The sequence below is a fragment of the Herpailurus yagouaroundi genome, unplaced genomic scaffold (genome assembly GCF_014898765.1).
Source record: "Herpailurus yagouaroundi ecotype Mexico unplaced genomic scaffold, PumYag 295, whole genome shotgun sequence".
Lineage (NCBI taxonomy): Eukaryota > Metazoa > Chordata > Mammalia > Carnivora > Felidae > Herpailurus > Herpailurus yagouaroundi.
The window spans coordinates 2490679-2498821 of record NW_024412512.1 but is presented as its reverse complement, the minus strand read 5'-3'; positions in this window follow the sequence as shown (position 1 = coordinate 2498821).

Sequence of the window (8143 nt, the reverse complement as noted above, 5' to 3'; positions counted from 1 at the left end):
TTTTATTTTTTTTTTTTTTTACGTTTATTTATTTTTGAGACAGAGAGAGACAGAGCATGAACGGGGGAGGGGCAGAGAGAGAGGGAGACACAGAATCGGAAACAGGCTCCAGGCTCTGAGCCATCAGCCCAGAGCCCGACGCGGGGCTCGAACTCACGGACCGCGAGATCGTGACCTGAGCCGAAGTCGGACGCTCAACCGACTGAGCCGCCCAGGCGCCCCAGGGGTAGGTGGTTTTTAAGGCTTCCAACCCCTAGCGCAGTGCCCCTATGGGCTGCTCGCTACATACTTGCTGAATACACAAAGGAGTGAATGCAGAAAATTTCAAGCGCTTGGAAAACAGCCTGGCAACGCCTCGAAACACTAAATAAACATGAAGGTCCCACGCGATCCGGAAACCCCATTCTTAGGGATCCACCCAAGAGAATCGAAAACGCCCGTCCACACAGAAACGTGTACGCGGATGTTCACAGCAGCATGATTCGCAGCAGCCGAGAAGTAGAAACAGCCCAAGTGTCCCATCCAATGGGTAAACAGATAGACAAAATGTGGTCCCTTCGTTCAATAGACTATTAGCAGCCATAAAAAGGAATAAATTGCTGACTCACGCCACGACAAGGGTGAACTTTGAAAATATGATGCTCTGTGAAAGACGCCAGCCACAAAAGACCACAAGTGTGTGGCTCCATTCATACGAAATGTCCAGGACAAGCAGCTTCACAGAGACGGGAAGTGAGTGGTTGCCTGGGGCTGGGGAATGAGTGGGGAGAGACTGCTTAATGGGCGCGGAGTTTCTTCGGCGTGATCAAAATGTTCTAAGATTAGCCCGCAGTGCTGGTGGCATAGCTATAAATATACTAAAAACTACGGAATTGCACACCTTAAATGGATTATATGCATTTATATGGATTATATCGGCTAGAAACAGTCCAGGTGACAAGTCCACGCTGGAAGGCGGGGGAAGCCGCGCCCTCCAAGCCCCGCCCCCTCGGGCTTGAGTGACCTGCGTTGCCTTGGAAACTGTCTTCCCCACTCCCAAGGTACCACCTGAGGAAATCCGGGGCGGGGGTCTTCTGGTCCATCGAAAAGCAATGAACTGGTTTTTTTTGTTTGTTTGTTTGTTTTTTTTTTTTTTAACGTTTATTTATTTTTGGGACAGAGAGAGACAGAGCATGAACGGGGGAGGGGCAGGGAGAGAGGGAGACACAGAATCGGAAGCAGGCTCCAGGCTCCGAGCCATCAGCCCAGAGCCCGACGCGGGGCTCGAACTCACGGACCGCGAGATCGTGACCTGAGCTGAAGTCGGACGCTCAACCGACTGAGCCACCCAGGCACCCCAGCAATGAAGTGTTTTGAGGTCGATTTTGAAGGCAATCGGCAGCTCCTTGGCATCGAGAAAAAAAACAAAAACAAAAACAAAACATCTCGTGGCACGGACATTTTCTGGAAAAAATTACAAAAGCGTCTTCGGTCCAATCTGCAGTGGATTCAGTCCATTTCATGCCATCCACACGCCCCCACACCCCCCAACAAGCGACGTCTGCGAGTAGCAGCCTTTATCCGATTCGACTTGACATCCTGCGTGCATTTCAAGAGCAGATCCTTTCAGCCCCCAAACTACGAATCGTTTTTTCTTTTTCTTCTTTTGCGCAGCCTCCACACCCAACATGGGGGCTTGAACTCACGACCTCGGGATCAAGAGGCGCGCGCTCCACCGCCAGAGCCAGCCAGGCGCGCCCCCTTGCTTTTTCTTAGCAACATAAAGGCTTCTCAATACCCAGCTCGCGGGAAAACCAGCAGCCGCGGCTGCCGAAAGTCGTAAATTGCGTGCGTTCCTTTCTCTGGCCTCCATTTCTGCATTTCATGGAGAAATTTGTGTCGTCGGAGGCCAGGAAGAGAATCCCAACCTGCAGACCTGGAAATACAAGATCCATGAAGGATGACTTAAGCTTCTTTGTTTTTGAAATTAATCTTACGATGCAAATAACGTGGAAATCCGTTTCGTTTGCACAGAAGTAAAGTCTGTGTAGTTAAGGCCGCCGCACGTCCACCATATTCCCCATTATCAGCTTGTTATGCTTCTTGCTAAAACTTTTCCTACACACACACACACACACACACACACACGCACAGAGTGATCGTTTTCTAGGACTTGCACCAGCAAAGCACCACAAACCGGGGCCTTGAACTACTGTGAACGTATCGCCTCACACTTCTGGGGCCTAGAAGTCCAATGTCAAGGACTGGATCAGGGCTGGTTGCTTCTGAGGCCCTGAGGGAGAATGTGCCACAGGCCCTCCGGCTTCCGGGGGGGTCACGGGCCATCTTTGGTGTTCCTTGGCTTAATCAGGTGCCACCCCGATCTCTTTGCCTTCCTTGTCACCTGGCTTCGCCCCGTGTGTCTGTGTCCGGATTTCCCTTTTCAGTGGGTCACTACTGCCCTATACCCGTGTGACGTCATCTGAACTCAGCATGTCTGCGATGACCCTGTGGGCACATGAGGTCTCGCGTTCCAAGGTCCTGGGGAGTTAGGACTTCCACCCACGAATTTGCGTTTGTGGGGGGAAACACAATGCCAGACACGACACACACACACACACACACACACACACACACACACACGTACACGTGTATGTTTCTGTGCCAACGTGAGGCCACATCTTGTGTTGAATGATCGCACCGCCACCATGCTGAAGACGTAAACATCAGCCTGCCACTTGGCGCTTTCGCTCCGTCACCTGCCCCTGCGTGGCCGGGTGCCCTGCGTGGTCAGGCATTCCGAGGGGCCACCACGGTCTAAGCAGCCCTGGCTGATGCTGTGACAGCCCTCGCTGCTGTCTGGGGCCCGTGGACTGCTTTTCCGGGGCACGTAGGAAGACACAGAAGAATCAAGAACGCGGTTCGCGCTCTCTCAGGACATCCCAGCCCTCCTCGGGCTTGTTTAGGGACAAATTTAACACAGGGGGCTGCTGGGAAGGACAAAGAACGGATGAGGACACACAGGTCATAGCTGCTGGAAAGAAGGGGTGTGGGGGCTGGGGTCTCAAACCTCTGAGGAGGGGGCACCCCCCCCCCCGGCTGCTGCTGGACCCTCCGAAGCTCCGGGAGGTGGCCCTGAGCCCTTCATGTGTGGCTTGAGCAATTTACAAACTCTCTGAGCCTCAGTCTGCCTCTCTGTGAAGTGGGATAACTGAGTCTACCCCCCCAGGAGGTCTTTGTAAGGGTTTAATGAGTTTAACTAATGTTCTCCCTCAGGGGCGCCTGGGTGGCTTCGCCCCTTGACCTTGTGACTTCGGCTCAGGTCATGATCTCAAGGTTTGTGGGTTCGAGCCCCACGTCCGGCTCTGTGCTGACAGCTGGGAGCCTGGATCCTGCTTCGGATTCTGTGTCTCCCTCACTCTCTGCCCCTCCCCCACTCACACTCTGTCTCTCTCTCTCTCTCTCTCTCTCAAATGAATAAACATTAAAAGAATGTATAACTAATGTTCTCCCTCAGAACCGGGCCGGGCTGCTCATTGTGACTGCAAGCGTTTGCTGGTTTTGTCCATGCAGCTTCAGACCCCTGTTGCAGAGAATTTTCTAGTACAGTGAGCGGTTGCCACCCAGGGTAACTGAGGGAGACATTGGGCAAAGCCTAGACACATTTTTGGTTGTAGCAACGTGGAGGGGGCCGGGGTCTGCTCCTGTGCTGGGATGCACAGGACAGCCCCCCCCCCCCCCCCCCCCCCAGCGCCACAAAGAATGATCTGGTGCCCTGTGTCAGCAGTGCCCGGGCTGGGAAACCCTGTTCTGCGGGCCGAATCCTCACCTGTCTAATCTCCCCTAACCCTATTCAGCAGTGCTGCTGTCATGCCCATTACAAAGAGGGAAACTGAGGCCCGGGGGATTGCCTGAGGCTGCCTGGGCCCCCCAAGCCACCCCAGGAATCTAAGGAAGTTCCTGGCTGTTTCCCTGGGTTCTAGGAGCCCTCCCTCCCCTTCCTTCCGCCTCTCCCCTCTTCTCCCCACCCCTACTCCCAGTCCTCCTGGGCTGGGTCTGAGGGAAGATCAAAGCAAACCCCTCTTCCTACCGGGGCCACGGGGACATCCGATCTCCAGCAGGGGCTGGGGGGCAGCTGGGGGTGCTCCGGGGACATCAAAGCCTGTCTGGATCTCTCCTGACCCCAAGTCTGTCTCTGTCCCATCCTGAGGGCAAGGCATTCCACTCTCCCTCACATCCTCCCTCTTGGGCAGGACCTTCTCTGATCTTCCTGGCAGATCTGACCCCCACTCTTATGGGGGGGCAGGCACGTGTGCCCTCCACCGGTTTGCCAACCCCTGGAGCTGAGGCCCACTTTGGAGTAGACTGCCCAGTCCCCGCCCTCGTACAGCTTTTTATCTGACCCTCCCACCTCCTCTCGGAACCCTACGTGGCTCCCCAGGGACCTGGAAGTAAAAGCCAGACATTTGTCTGTCCTTCTGCCAACCCCCCCACCCCCTCCTCCGTGGTGCATCTGCCGGCAGGGCTGCTGGGGGACGATCCCTGTGGGTTCCTGACCCACGCAGGAGGCTGGTAAGGGTATCTTCAGGTGGGTCCTCCCGGGCCAGTGCAGAAAGGACTCAAAGATGTTCAGGGCGCCCCGGTGGCTCAGCCAGTGAAGCGTCCGACTTCAGCTCGGGTCATGATCTCACAGTCTGTGGGTTCGAGCCCCGCGTCGGGCTCCGTGCTGACAGCTCGGAGCCGGGAGCCTGCTTCGGATTCTGGGTCTCCCTCTCTCTCTGCCCCTCCCCAACTAGCGCTCTGTCTCTGCCTCTCAAAAAATAAAATAAAAACGTTAAAAAAAATGTAAAAAAAGAACTCAAAGATGCTGGAGATCACGCGGGGCCCAGTTTGGATCCTGAGTCTGCCTCTTGTGAGCTGTGTGCCCTCTGGCAAGGACTTCTGTGAAAGCCTGTTTTCCCTGGAAAAATGGGCCAGAGGTACTATGAGATCTCCTGGGGAGGTGGGAAGAATGGAGATGAGAAACGTGAATACAAAATGTAGGTGGGGGGCGGCCTGGCGGGCTCAGTCCTTAGAGCAAGAGACTCTTGGTCATGAGTTTGAGCCCCACGGTGGGTTGGGGGGAGAGATTACTTAAATAAAACCTGAACAGATATTTATTTTTATTTATTAAAAAAAATTTTTTTTAACGTTTATTCATTTTTGAGAGACAGGGAGAGACAGAGCATGAACGGGGGAGGGGCAGAGAGAGAGAGGGAGACACAGAATCCGAAGCAGGTTCCAGGCTCCGAGCTGTCAGCACAGAGCCCGACGCGGGGCCTGAACCCAGGAACTGTGAGATCATGACCTGAGCCAAAGTCGGACGCTCAACCGACTGAGCCACCCAGGCGCCCCTTTAAAACCTTAGCAAATATTTTAAAAGCTGAGGTGAGTATTTTACAAGCCCCGTAAAGCTGAGTGAGGCAGGAGTTTCTTCAGGTGTTCTTTTACTCCCCCAGAGAAACAGAAGGGGAGCTTGCCCCACACGAAGGAAAGAATTCAGATTCTTGTCTCTCCTTATCATTTATCTTCTCCACATCGGTGACCTCAACCTCTTATCTCCCCGCTCCCTGCTAGTTTACCTCTTTTTTTTTTAATTTTTTTTTTCAACGTTTATTTATTTTTGGGACAGAGAGAGACAGAGCATGAACGGGGGAGGGGCAGAGAGAGAGGGAGACACAGAATCGGAAACAGGCTCCAGGCTCTGAGCCATCAGCCCAGAGCCCGACGCGGGGCTCGAACTCCCGGACCGCGAGATTGTGACCTGGCTGAAGTCGGACGCTCGACCGATTGCGCCACCCAGGCGCCCCCCTGCTAGTTTACCTCTTGAGTCCCCATTGCCCCCTCCACACCCACTTTCCAGGCCCCTTTTCATAAAAATGTGGGTATTGCGGTGGGTGGTCTGGGCTGGGACCCCCTTGGGCTGCCTGAGCCTCCGGTTTGTCAGTGGGTTGCGGTCTGTTTCCCGGTTTCTGTCTACACTTCTGAATCTCTGCCTTCGCACGCCCACCAATCATTGGACAGATATTTCTTTTAAGTTTTTATTTATTTATTTTTAAGAGAGAGAGAGAGAGAGAGAGAGAGAGAGAGAGAGAGAGAGAGAACAAGCAGGGGAGGGGGAGGGGCAGAGAGAGAGGGAGACTCAGAATCTGAAGCTCCAGGCCCTGAGCTGTCAGCACAGCCCGACGCGGGGCTCGAACTCCCGAACCTGTGAGATCATGACCTGAGCTGAAGTCGGTCACTTAACCCACTGAGCCCCCCGGGCGCCCCATGGACAGATATTTCTTGGGCTCCTCTTATGGGCTGGGCATTCCTGGAGACAACACAGTGACTAACCCAGTCCCTGCCTTCATGGGGATCAGAGTTCAGTGGGGGACCCAGCGACAGCGGGGGTGGGGGGGGGGAGTGAGGGAAAGCAGATATCAGGGTTGTGATGTGGGCCAGTGCAGAGTACTGTATAATGACAGGGGAGGAAGGGGTGATGAGTAGACCTTCCGAGACTATTAAGAGCTAACAATGATATCCCTTGAAAAATATTTTATGTATTTATTTATTTTAAGTAATCTCTACACCCAGCGTGGGACTGGAACTCAGGACCCTGAGATCGAGTCACGCTCTCTACCAACTGAGCCAGCCAGGGCCCCTTATATCACTTACAATTTTTTAGGGGCACCTGGGTGGCTCAGTCAGTTAAGAGTTCAACTTTGGCTCAGGTCATGATCTCACGGTTGGGGGGTTCGAGCCCCCCCCCCCCCCCCCTCCCGGTCAGGCTCCACGCTGACAGCTCGGAGCCTGGAGTCTGCTTTGGATTCTGTGTCTCCCTCTCTCTCTACCCCTCCCCTGGTCGCGCACCGTGTGTGTGTGTGTGTGTGTGTGTGTGTGTGTGTGTGTGTGTGTGTCTTTTTCAAATATTCTGTGTCTCCTTCTCTCTCTGCCTCTCCAGGAAGACCCAGAATCCGAATCAGACTCGAGGCTCCGAGGTGTCAGCACAGTGGCGGAAGGGAACTTGAACCCAAGGACCGGGGAGATCCTGACCTGAGCCAAAGTAGGAAGCTTACTGGACTGAACGACCCAGGCGCTACGCACCGCCCCCCCCCCCCCCCCCCCGAATATAACTTTTAATGCGCATTATACCCATTCCAGATCTGGGGAGCCTGAGGCTCTCCAGAGTTAAAGGCTGGAACAGCCAGGAGGGAGTGGGGTTTCTGGCTGGAGTGCAGGTGTTCAACCCCCGCCGGAGGGGCCCTGGGGGCGCGGGGGCACAACAGCACCCAACGCTTGGGGGAACTTGAAACCGCTTGGGTGGTGACCCAGTCGTGGGAGGGCGGTTGGGGGAGGGTGGGGAGGGGTTGCAGGCACCTGACTCCCTGAGCCCCCGGGGCACGCCCGCTCCGTTCTCTGGGCCTGTGTGAAATGGGAGACACTCGCTTCGCTTCCCTCCAGGCTTGGGTGAGAAAACCCACGTGGGCCGTTTGGCACAGCCGGCGCTCATTAAACACCAGCTGGTGTTATTATGATGATTATCCCCATTATTATCCTTAATAACTAATTAATTAGAACGAATGCGTCCTCTCCGCGTCCGACTGGGTCTCTCCGGGTCGGGAAGTCACCGGACCCCGAGGAGGGGCGAGCTCAGACTCAGAATTCTCCCCCATCTCCCGCGCCCCCAGCCCGCCCCCTCCCGGCCCACACGGTAGGCCTCGTAGCGCTGCCGTCAGGCGAGGGGGGCGCCGGCCTGAAGGCAGGGGTCCGGGCGTGGGCGCTCCCGTGTCGCCGCCCACGTGCGTGGGGGTCCCTCTCACCCGAGGGCGAACCGCCCGGCGCTAGGACCGTCTCAGCCCGTCGGCGCCCGGCACGGAGGCCGAACCCGCCCCGAGGCCACGCCCCTCTCTCTGGTTATTGGCTTCCGGGTCCCGGCGCGCGGCCCCGATTGGTGGAGGCGGCCGTCAGCCTGCCCCGCCCCGCCCCGACCAGGCCTTAATTTTGGGTTCGGGGCTCGGCGGCCGCCTGCGCGCTCCGCGGGGCGGACTTGGGCGGCGGCGCGGGGAGAGCGGGGCGTCTGCCGCGCGCCCGACCGCCCGGCCGGAGTAACCGGAGAGAGGGGCGTGGCCTCGGGGCGGGTTCG